Below are 13,077 nucleotides of genomic sequence, written 5' to 3'. Positions count from 1 at the left end.
CTGAGGAGGGCTTGGGGTGCTGACACTGTATCCCCAGGCACTAAATAGTAAGCTTAATTGCACAGAAGACAGTCAGGTATAAATTTGGTTCTACTGTTTGAAAAATAGTACAGAGTAATACCCTCCTCGCCAGTATCAGAATTTCCAAACAACTATCTGATGTTAAATGCAAAGAATTTGAAACAGAAAAATATACATCAGGTTTTAGGCAACATCAACAGTATAGCTTTTCCCTGTCAGTATTTGAAGGTGAGGGACATGGACTGTGCCTACAATAAATGCCTTAATGTTATACTGATGACAATACAGCTTGGAGGGGGGTATTCTGATACTGTCTTTATTCATAGCTTTTGTTGACAAATATCCTTGACCTTTGAAGAGATTGTCTCGTGATGAATGAGAGGATTGTGCTGAGACTGTTTGATTGTTAGAATATGTGTAGTATCTATTTCACGTATATGTTTTTCTCCCTCCATAGCAAAGTGAGGAGCTGGAATTATTGTGGATCTCCAAGGACATGAATCCATTAATTGCTAGAAGGCCTCCATTACCTGCATTTCGCCTCCGCTACACAGCCACAGAGCACTAGAAATGATAATGTAATTAATTTCAATAGAGAACATTTAGAATTAGAATAAAGAGAACTCCACGGAGGATGCACAAGTAGAATGGACTGAGAGTTGTTTTCTGGGAAAAGGGGATTTTAAATAACCGATGTCCATCACTAACAACCCAATGGGCACACCACGTAATTTCAATGTGGAGAATTGGGTAATATTTGGTAGATAGGTTGATTAATGAGATTTCAACTTATTTTTACCCACTTAAAAAAACTGCCTAAAATTTGTTGAATTCCCAATGTGTTATCGCTATGCTTTGAACATCTAACAGCACACACAAATTGGAATGGAAAATCTATGTCGGATTTTTGGTTTAGTTGTCAGCAAAATGTGTTAACACTGTGCTTTCAAACATTTAAAAGCACACCAACGTTCAAATGGGAGTATAATGTCAGATATTTTGTTAATTTATACAACAATTTAATGTGTTGTCACTGTGCTTCAAATTATAGCTCAACCAAATGGCCTGGATTGCAATTGAGATTATTAAAGTACATGGTGCAAGTTCTCAATGCCATTTGAGATTCTGTGCAGATTATTATAACAATTGTGAAGATTTTCACACCCCTGTGACCCTGAACATGCACACTATCTATGATTACATAAGAAGTAATTTATTTTTCCAGTATCCTCAAAATGTGGCCAATGATATGCTACTCATTTTAAGGTTAAATAAATACTGTTACATTAGTTTCTAAGACAGCCTTAAAGGTATACTTCGGGATTTTGGCAATGAGGCCCTTTATCTACTTCCCCAGAGTAAGATGAACTACGAGATACAGTCTTTATGTCTCTGCATGCAGTTTGAAGGAAGTTGATAACTAGCGCTAGTGCAATTGCTAATGTTAGACTTTCAGTCATTGCGCTAACGCTAGTTAGCATTGGACACAGAGACATAAAAATGGTATCCACAAGTTCATCTGACTCTGGGAAAGTAGATAAAGGGCCTCATTGCCAAAATCCTGAAGTATCCCTATAAGATTAGGCTATTTACTGTCTTACAAAAGTAAAATTGAATTGTATTTGGTTGACAATGCAACTAAATAACAACATTTAAAGGAGATGTATCTACTGCTTGAATGGTTACATCTGAGCCACTGGCTTAATCCTATTTTTTACTTTTATTTTTGGTTGAGATGGAGACGTGAAACCATTGTATCATTTGTTAACTTGTTGGCAAGTTAATAGGCTGTTTACCATATTGCAAAAGTGACGTTGAATTGTGTTTGTTGTCAACCAAAAATCTAAGTTAAAGAATATAATTAAATCAAATCAAACTTTAAATGCACTTATATAGTTTGATTTGATTCAAAACCATTCTTTAACATATATTTTAGGTTGAGATGGAGACGTGAATCCAACATATTAATGATTAACTTGAAGACTACATTTCAAATCAACCAAAGCTTGAAGCCCTGGGCCTATATGTATTGTCTATTTTAGTTGAATCCTGGGTTGAATTGAAACAATAGTTGTTGATGACTTCCCAAATGCTGTATAGGCTTAAATAGAATAATTGATTGATAAAGTATGGTTACATTTCATTTGCTCTGTTGAACCTACTGTTTAGAATGACTTTGATAGCAACAGTTAATCTATTAACTGTAGATTGTTCAACAATCATTCTCACAATAGAACTTTGGTAATAGTCAGTGACAAATATCAAGGCTAAGCAGGAATGGGAGACTGATGGGGTAGCTGTAGATTTATCAACTCTCTAGTAGGAGGTGCTGCCCAGACAATTTTTATAGTGGGTATTATGTTGAAGATCTGACGTTGTTTCAAAGGTACAAATTCAGCATATTTTATACAAGGTTTGTCTATGCTGAAAATTGGTTACCATGATGACGTAATCCTGTGGTTGAAATTTTACCCTCAAAACAACAGTTGAGGACATTTTTCAAATCAAATGTATTTTCCACATAGATTCCACATCACGATACGTTGACATTGACCAATTGCATAGAAACAACATTGATTTAATCATTTAATGCCCAGTGGGAATGTCACAAAGGGCTATATAGTAGAGGTTTCGATAACTCAGGGTCAAGGGCCTGTTCAGGGGGATGTAACGTTGCACAATGTCATTCAGATGTAGAACAAATATGGGTATTTCTCATAGAATAGGGAATCATGTCAGTTCCATTCATTCTATTTCTATCTGCATCTTTTACATTCCACATCACTAAACACAGACCTAGTTGATCTATTTGATTTGTCCCATGCCAGATTTGGTTGAATTTTGCTTGTGTGTAAAATGAATAAGCTCAATTGTTGAGCACGAAAGTTCCCAATAACAGCCCCAGGAATCAGTGGAAGAATAGAGGGCCAGCCATTTTACTTTACCATTAGGAGTTAGTAACACGCATTTAGCAGGACCCGCTACAACATCTGCTAAACTTTATACTTGAACAATACACTTTGATTTGATTTGATTTGTTATAAAGTCATACCATTAGAAGGGCAAATGGACCTCTGCTCTCTCACCTTTCATTTCTCTAACCTCTGGTGTCAATCATTGTTGTGCACCAGTCATGGATGAATCTGAGATATGCTATGAATTATGTCAAATAGCGATACATTACCCACAGCTAGATGTAACACAGGACCTGGAAAAATAATATGAATATAGTACATTGCCAAAAAGGGAAGTGAATCCTTCCAAGATGGTCCCAAGGGTCAAACATCTTTATTTGAGCTTTTGATACAACTACTATAATTCCCCAAATAAGAAACTGTACATAGTTCTTGCGTAGTTCCAACAGCACATTCCCTCTGTGTGATAACATTTTGAAGCTGATCTTATTTAAAGTGTAGTACACGTGTAGTAACGAAGAGTAGGGCTTTACTCAAATTGTAGATTATGTTCAGTGCTTGTTTGGAAAGGGAAGTGTTGTCAACGAGCAGTGTGTGTGTCTGTGTGTGTGTGTGTGTGTGTGTGAAATGTTTTCAGTAAGAGTTTGAAGTTGTGTAGAGCTGAGAACTGGGCGACACTGGTGCAGGGGTGACCAATATTATTATAACTGCTATATGTAGTGCACTGAGTAACAGCGAAGAATAGATCCATGATCAAGATACAGTTGTAGAAAATAATGTTGAAACACAGGGATTTAAACATAGTATTGAATAAACAATTAATTAACTTATACATGACAAACATTGAGGGGTGTTTCAGAGTAGTCAGAAGCATTGTGTGGTGTGTGTGGAAGGTGTGTGCATGCTACCTGTGGGTTGTAAATGTATCAGGTGAAGCAGCTTAAAAAATGTATGCTGTCTGTCTTCTGTGTGAGATCAGACGGACCTCTGTCTCTCTGGGCTTAGGGATGATACTGGAATAAGGAGAATACACGTTTCCATGGTAACCAGGTGAGATAGTTTCTCCCCTCGACATCATCCCTTATTATGCTTTTTGTCCATTCCGCAAAGATCCAGCATCTGAGTTTAAGCTTACCTAAAATGGATGGAATTAGATGCCAATCTTTCTAAAGGTCTTCTGATTTCTCGGGGGGAAAAATAAACATTGATTTTGGGGTGTAAGGTTGCTAAATGTTGTTTCCAAGGTTGCCAAAAAATAAACAGTTTGTCATTTACCCAACATGCCAGAGCAGAGATATTTCATTGTTTCAGCTTTCTGTAAACCTCAGGTACATAAGAAAATGTAATTGATCATCTCTGCCACCATGCCTTGCATCCAGAGCCATTTCATACTTCAGCCTTTATGAATTCTTGAACTACAGGGAACAGCTACTCCATTTCACGATGCACTAATACCCTCACATTCCTTCTGCCTCAAATCATTTACAAATTTAGGCCAGGGAACTGTGGCAATTTGTGACATTAATGGATGAAAGCCAGTTCCCAACACCAGAAATTTTCTACCCCTGGACTAAGAGCTATGTAAAGTGGCTAGGGGCAGAAGTAGAACCAGGCCAGCCACAGCAGTTGCTGGATCAGTAATAAATCTGCCGGTGTTGTACTGCTATCTACTGGTTAGAGAATGATATTACATACCATCCATAGAAACTGTCCGATCTTGTTCGTGAATGTTCTTTTTTCAAGATGAACCCACATAACAATGAAATCACACTGAAATCACATGGGGGCAGTGCAAGAAAGCCATTGGCAATGTGCATAATCAAATTTATTCCTACATCCCATAGCCTACTGTGAAGCCTGACTCACATGATAGCTGACCTGAGAAGATTCTGGGTTATCAGTGCCCAATCATTTTTGCACCATGTTTTGTGCTGCTACCATGTTGCGCTGCTGCTATGTTGTAATGCTACCATGTTGTTGTCATGTTGTGTTCCTATCATGCTGTGTTTTCATGTGTTGCTGCCATGCTGTCATCCTAGGTCTCTCTTTTTGTTGTGTGGTGTTGTCTCTCTTGTCGTGATGTGTGTTTTGTCCTATGTTGTACATAATTTCTATTTTTAATCCCAGCCCCATCCCTGCAGGAGGCATTTTGCTTTCTGGTAGGCCATCAGCCATCCTTGTTATTAAGAATTTGTTCTTAACTGACTTGCCTAGTTAAATAAAGGTTAAATAAATAAATAAAATCAGGGTTATCTGTTGATAAGCTTCAACTTGTCTTTCAAGGGCTTATGTCTGTGTCCTCCTGGTAGAGTGAGAGAGAGCGAGAGAGAGAGAGAGAGAGAGAGAGAGAGAGAGAGAGAGAGAATGAAAGAAAGAAAATGCTCAGGGCTAAATTAATTTCCATGAATGAATTTGCTATTTAAAGACTTACAGTTGAAGTCAGAAGTTTACATACACTTAGGTTGGAGTCACACATTTCTTGTTAACAAACTATAGTTTTGGCAAGTCGGTAAGGACATCTACTTTGTGCATGACACAATTGATTTTTCCAAAAATTGTTTACAGACAGATTATTTCACTGTATCACAATTCCAGTGGGTCAGAAGTTTACATACACTAAGTTGACTGGTCCTTTAAACAGCTTGGAAAATTCCAGAAAAATATGTAATGGCTTTAGAAGCTTCTGATAGGCTAAATTACATAATTTGAGTCAATTGGAGGTGTACCTGTGGATGTATTTCAAGGCCTACCTTCAAACTCAGTGCCTCTTTGATTGACATCATGGGAAAATCAAATGAAATCACCCAAGACCTCAGATAAAAAAAATGTAGACCTCCACAAGTCTGGTTCATCCTTGGGAGCAATTTCCAAACGCCTGAAGGTACCACGTTCATCTGTACAAACAATAGTATGCAAGTATAAACACCATGGGACCACTCAGCCGTCATACCGCTCAGGAAGGATATGTGTTCTGTCTCCTAGAGATGAATGTACTTTGGTGAAAAAAGTGCAAATCAATCCCAGAATAACAGCAAAGGACCTTGTGAAGATGCTGGAGGAAACAGGTACAAAAGTGTCTATATCCTCAGTTAAACGAGTCCTATATCGACATTACCTGAAAGGCTGCTCAGCAAGGAAGAAGCCACTGCTCCAAAACCACCATTAAAAAAGCCAGACTACGGTTTGCAACTGCACATGAGGTCAAAGATCATACTTTTTGGAGAAATGTCCTCTGGTCTGATGAAACAAAAATAGACCTTTTTGGCCATAATGACCATCGTTATGTTTGGAAGAAAAAGGGGTAGGTCCAGCAAGCCGAAGAACACCATCCCAACCGTGAAGCACGGGTGTGGCAGCATCATGTTGTGGGGGTGCTTTGCTGCAGGTGGGACTGGTGCACTTCAGAAAATAGATTGCATAATGAGGCAGGAAAAATTATGTGGATATGTTGAAGCAACATCTCAAGACATCAGTCAGGAAGTTAAAGCTTGGTTGCAAATGGGTCTTCCAAATGGACAACGACCCCAAACCTACTTCCAAAGTTATGGCCAAATGGCTTAAGGACAACAATTTCAAGGTATTGGAGTAGCCATCACATTGAGCCTTGACCTCAATCCTATAGAAAATGTGTGGGCAGAACTGAAAAATTATTTGCGAGCAAGGAGGCCTACAAACCTGGCTCAGTTACACCAGCTCTGTCAGGAGGAATGGGTCAAAATTCACCCAACTTATTGTGGGAAGCTTGTGGAAGGCTCCCCGAAAAATTTGACCCAAGTTAAACAATTTAAATGCAATGCTACCAAATACTAATTGAGTGCATATAAACTTCTGACCCACTGGGAATGTGATGAAAGAAATAAAAGCTGAAATAAATCATTCTCTCTACTATTATTCTGACATTTCAGATTCTTAAAATAAAATGGTGATCCTAACTGACCTAAAACAGGGAATTTGTACTAAGATTAAATGTCAGAAATTGTAAAAAACTGAGTTTAAATGTATTTGGCTAAGGTGTATGTAAACTTCCGACTTAAACTGTATGTCGTTTCTTCTGGCAGAGAAGTCATTTTTTTATCCCTTACTTTCTCAGTTCTTTCTCTAAATGAGATGCTTTGGGGGGTTTATTGGACAAGTGGACCCTACTTCAGAAGAGATAGTGGGGGAGCGAGGGACATGAAGAGACAGAGACAGAGACAGAGTCTGTGTGTTTGTTTCTGTCACAATGAGAACTCTGCAGTTTTATGAATTCAGCTTACCAGTCTTATGACAGGGATTGCATCCCCTGCTGAGAATTGCTATACTCATCATGTCACCAGCTCTACATTTAACCCTTCCATTCATATTCTAGTACCAATAATAAATATACTGGACAAAAATTTAAACACAACATGTAAAGTGTTGGTCCCATGTTTCATGAGCTGAAATTAAAGATCCCAGAAGTGTTCCATACGCACAAAAAGCTTATTTCTCTACAATTTTGTGCACAAATTTGTTTATATCCCTGTTCGTGAGCATTTCTCCTTTTATTTATTTGTATTTTACCTTTATTTAACTAGGCAAGTCAGTTAACAACAAATTCTTATTTTCAATGACGGCCTAGGAACAAATTACCTTTGCCAAGGTAATCCATCCACCTGACAAGTGGGGTATATCAAGAAGCTGATTAAACAGCATGATCATTACACAGGTGCACCTTTTGCTGGGGACAATAAAAGACCACTCTAAAATGTGCAGTTTTGTCACACAATGCAACAGATGTCTCAAGTTGAGGGAGTGTGCAATTGGCATGCTGACTCCAGGAACGTCCACCAGAGCTGTTGCCAGAGAATGTAATGTTAATTTCTCTACCATAAGCCGTATCAAATGTTGTTTTAGAGAATTTGTCAGTATGTCCAACCAGCTTCACAACTGCAGACCATGTGTACTGAAGTCCAGCGTCGTAACCGACTTCAGTGGGGTTATGCTCATCTTCGATGACCACAAGCAAGCTGGAGAAGTGTGCTCTTCACGGATGAATCCTGGCTTCAACTGTACCGGGCAGATGGCAGACAGCATGTATGGCGTTGTGTGGGCGAGCGGTTTGCTGATGTCAATGTTGTGAACAGAGTGCCCCGTGGTGGTGGGGTTATGGTATGGGCAGGCATAAGCTACAGACAATGAACACAATTGCATTTTATCGATGGCAATTTGAATTTACAGATATACTGTGACGAGATGAGGACCATTGTCGTGCCATTCATCCGCCGCCATGACCTCATGTTTCAGCATGATAATGCACGGCCCCATGTCACAAGGATCTCGGAAGCGGTCCCTGTTCTTCCATGGCCTGCATACATCAGGCAAATGGTGGTCACACCAGATACTGACTGGTTTTCTGATCCACACCCCTACATTTTTTAAGGTATCTGTGACCAACAGATGCATGTCTGTATTCTCAGTCATGTGAAATCCATAGATTAGGGTGAAATTGATTTATTTAAATTAACTTATTTACATATAGGAACTGTAACTCAGTAAAAATCTTTGAAATTGATGCATGTTGCGTTTATATTTTTGTTCAGTATAGCATGTGATGTCCTTTGTTAAACTTTCAAATAACTTCTGTTCTAATGAATCACTGTGTGAGTTTGACTCCAGTATGAGGATGAGGCCCATTCACTTTCTGTAGAGAATGGATGTGTACACTCTATTCAGTATTTATTTGGAGTGAAGCAACATTTTTAAAATTTGGCTCTATAGTCCAGCATTTTATATTGTTATAAAAGGTTTCATATGATGCAACAGTACAAAAGGTCAGTTGAGGGTATTTTCATACATATATCATGACACAAGGCGAGTGAGCCATGTTTCTGTGAAGTAAAGAACGTTACAGTCTCGAGCGGGACATCAGAGACTGTAACGTACTTTGCTTCACGGAAACATGGCTCACTCGAGAGACGAAATCGGTACAGCCAGCTGGTTTCTTCACGCATCGCGCCGACAGAAACAAACATCTTTCTGGTAAGAAGAGGGGCGGGGACGTATGCCTTATGGTTAATGAGACATGGTGTGATCACAACAACATACAGGAACTCAAGTCCTTCTGTTCATCTGATTTAGAATTCCTCACAATCAAATGTCGACCGCATTATCTACCAAGGGAATTCTCTTCGATTATAATCACAGCCGTATATATTCCCCCCCAAGCAGACACATTGATGGCCCTGAATAAACTTTATTTGACTCTTTGCAAACTGGAAACCACATATCCTGAGGCTGCATTCATTGTAGCTGGGGATTTACAAAAAGCTAATCTGAAAACAAGACTCCCTAAATTGTATCAGCATATCGATTGCACAACCAGGGCTGGTAAAACCTTGGATCATTGCTATTCTAACTTCCGCGACGCATATAACGCCCTCCTTTCGGAAAAGCTGACCACGACTCCATTTTGTTGCTCCTGCCTACAGACAGAAACTAAAACAAGAAGCTACCGCGCTCAGGTCTGTTCAACGCTGGTCCGGCCAATCTGATTCCACGCTTCAAGACTGCTTCGATCACGTGGACTGGGATATGTTCCGCATTGCTTCCAACAACAACATTGACAAATATGCTGATTTGGTGAGCGAGTTCATTAGAAAGTGCATTGAAGATGTCATTCCCATAGCAACGATTAAAACATTCCCAAACCAGAAACCGTGGATTGATGGCAGCATTCGCGTGAAACTGGAAGCGCAAACCACTGCTTTTAGCCAGGTGACCTGAAACATGACCGAATACAAACAGTGTAGCGACAAAGTAGAGTCACAATTCAACGGCTCAGACACAAGAGGTATGTGGCAGAGTCTACAGTCAATCACGGATTACAAAAGGAAAGTCTTGGACCAGGATGTCTTGCTCCCAGGCAGACTAAATAACTTTTTTTACCCGCTTTGAGGACAATACAGTACCACTGACACGGCCTGCAACCAAAACCTGCAGACTCTCCTTCACTGCAGCCAGTAAAACATTTAAACGTGTTAACGCTCGCAAGGCTGCAGGCCCAGACAGCATCCCCAGCCGCGCCCTCAGAGCATGCGCAGACCAGCTGGCTGGTGTGTTTACGGACATATTCAATCAAACCTTATCCCAGTCTGCTGTTCCTACATGCTTCAAGAGGGCCACCATGGTCCCTGTTCCCAAGAAAGCTAAGGTAACTAAGCTAAACGACTACCGCCCCGTAGCACTCACTTCCATCATCATGAAGTGCTTTGAGAGACTAGTCAAGGACCATATCACCTCCACCCTACCTGACACCCTAGACCCACTCCAATTTGTTTACCGCCCAAATAGGTCGATGCACAGACGTTGCAATCTCAACCACACTGCACACTGCCCTAACCCATCTGGACAAGAGGAATAACTATGTGAGAATGCTGTTCATCGACTACAGCTCAGCATTTATCACCATAGTACCCTCCAAACTCGTCATCAAGCTCGAGACCCTGGGTCTCGACCCCACCTTGTGCAACTGGGTACTGGACTTCCTGACGGGCCGCCCCCCAGGTGGTGAGGGTAGGTAACAACATCTCCACCCCGCTGATCCTCAACAATGGGGCCCCACAAGGGTGCGTTCTGAGCCCTCTCCTGTACTCCCTGTTTACCCACGACTGCATGGCCATGCACACCTCCAACTCAATCATCAAGTTTGCGGATGACACTACAGTGGTAGGCTTGATTACCAACAATGACGAGACGGCCTACAGGGAGAAGGTGAGGGCCCTCAGAGTGTGGTGTCAGGAAAATAACCTCACACTCAACGTCAACAAAACAAAGGAGATGATTGTGGACTTCAGGAAACAGCAGAGGGAGCACCCCCTTATCCACATCGATGGGACAGTAGTGGAGAGGGTAGTAAGTTTTAAGTTCCTCGGCATACACATCACGGACAAACTGAATTGGTCCACCCACACAGACAGCGTCGTGAAGAAGGCGCAGCAGCGCCTCTTCAACCTCAGGAGGCTGAAGAAATTCAGCTTGTCACCAAAGCACTCACAAACTTCTACAGATGCACAATTGAGAGCATCCTGTCGGGCTGTATCACCACCTGGTACGGCAATTGCTCCGCCCACAACCGTAATGCTCTCCAGAGGGTAGTGAGGTCTGCATAACGCATCACCGGGGGCAAACTACCTGCCCTCCAGGACACCTTCACCACCCGATGTCACAGAAAGGCCATAAGGATCATCAAGGACAACAACCAGCCGAGCCACTGCCTGTTCACCCCGCTATCATCCAGAAGGCGAGGTTATTACAGGTGCATTAAAGCAGGGACCGAGAGACTGAAAAACAGATTCTATCTCAAGGCCATCAGACTGTTAAACAGCCCCCACTAACATTGAGTGGCTGCTGCCAACACACTGACTCAACTCCAGACGATTTAATAATGGGAATTGATGGAAATTGATGGAAAATATATCACTAGCCACTTTAAACACTGCTACTTAATATAATGTTTACATACCCTACATAACTCATCTCATATGTATATACTGTACTCTATAACATCTACTGCATCTTTATGTAATACATGTATCACTAGCCACTTTAAACTATGCCACTTTGTTTACATACCCTACATTACTCATCTCATACTGTACTCGATACCATCTACTGCATCTTGCCTATGCCGTTCTGTACCATCACTCATTCATATATCTTTATGTACATATTCTTTATCCCTTTACACTTGTGTGTATAAGGTAGTAGTTTTGGAATTGTTTGGTTAGATTACTCATTGGTTATTAATGCATTGTCGGAACTAGAAGCACATGCATTTCGCTACACTCGCATTAACATCTGCTAACCATGTGTATGTGACAAATACATTTGATTTGATTTGATTTGACCCAGATGCAAACAGAGGAGGCAGATGGTTGGAGTCGTACAATATTTATTAATCCAGTAGGGGAAGGCAAGAGAATGGTCGTGGACAGGCAAAAGGGTCAAAACCAGTTCAGAGTCCAAAAGGTACTGAAGGGCAGGCAGAATCAACGTCAGGGCAGGCAGGATGATCAGGCAGGTGGGAAAGTAGTCCAGAGTCAGGCAGGGGTCAAAACCGGGAAGACTAACAAAAAGAGAATAGCAAAAGGAGTACAGGGAAAGCACGCTGGTTTACTTGACTAAACATACAAGACAAACTGGCACAGAGAGACAGGAAACCCAGGGAAAAATACACTGGGGGAAATGGATCAGGGTGAAACAGATCAGAGAGTGTGCAAAGCTGTCATCAAGGCAAAGGGTGGCTATTTGAAGAATCTCAAATATGAAATATATTTTGATTTGTTTAACACTTTTTTGTTACTACTTGATTCCACGTGTTATTTTGTAGTTTTGATGTCTTCACTATTATTCTACAATGCAGAAAATAGTACAAATATAAAACATCTCTTGAATGTGTAGGTCTTCTAAAGCTCTTGACCGGTAGTGTAAAACTCAAATGTACTACTATGATGATGACTATTATGATTTGACAGTAAGTTTAAAAAATACATCTCATATTGACAAGATCAAAGATGTACTGTATGTAACAAATCAAATGTCACTGCTTTACAAAAATGGCATTGGCTAATACCTTATTAATATATGCCATTTATGTAGCAGACACTTTTTAAAGTGACAACAGTCCACACATTTTGGTATGTGACCCCAGTGGGAATTGAACCCACAACTCTAGTGTTGCTATTGTCATTCTCTTATGAACTGAGCCACTTACAGGACCACTGCAATACATAAGTATAATACAATACTGTAAAATACAATAGACGATTACAATACAGCTGGAATATGTTTTATTGCCACCTCCATGAGTGTACCATCCTCTATCAGGCCATGGATGAGACATGCAATGATTTCAATCCAAACCTACACTAATGTCAAACGTTTGGGGGTCACTTAGAAATATCCTTGTTTTTGTCCATTAAAATAACATCAAATTGATCAGAAATACAGTGTGGACATTGTTAATGTTGAATGACTATTGTAGCTGGAAACGGCTGATTTCTTTTATGGAATATCTACACAGGCGTACAGAGGCCCATTATCAGCAACCATTATCAGCAACCATTACCCCTGTGTTCCAATGGCACATTGTGTTAGCTAATCCAAGTTTATCATTTTAAAA

Source organism: Oncorhynchus masou, chromosome 6 (genome assembly GCF_036934945.1).
Source record: "Oncorhynchus masou masou isolate Uvic2021 chromosome 6, UVic_Omas_1.1, whole genome shotgun sequence".
Classification (NCBI taxonomy): Eukaryota; Metazoa; Chordata; class Actinopteri; order Salmoniformes; family Salmonidae; genus Oncorhynchus; species Oncorhynchus masou.
This window is presented reverse-complemented; position numbering follows the sequence as displayed.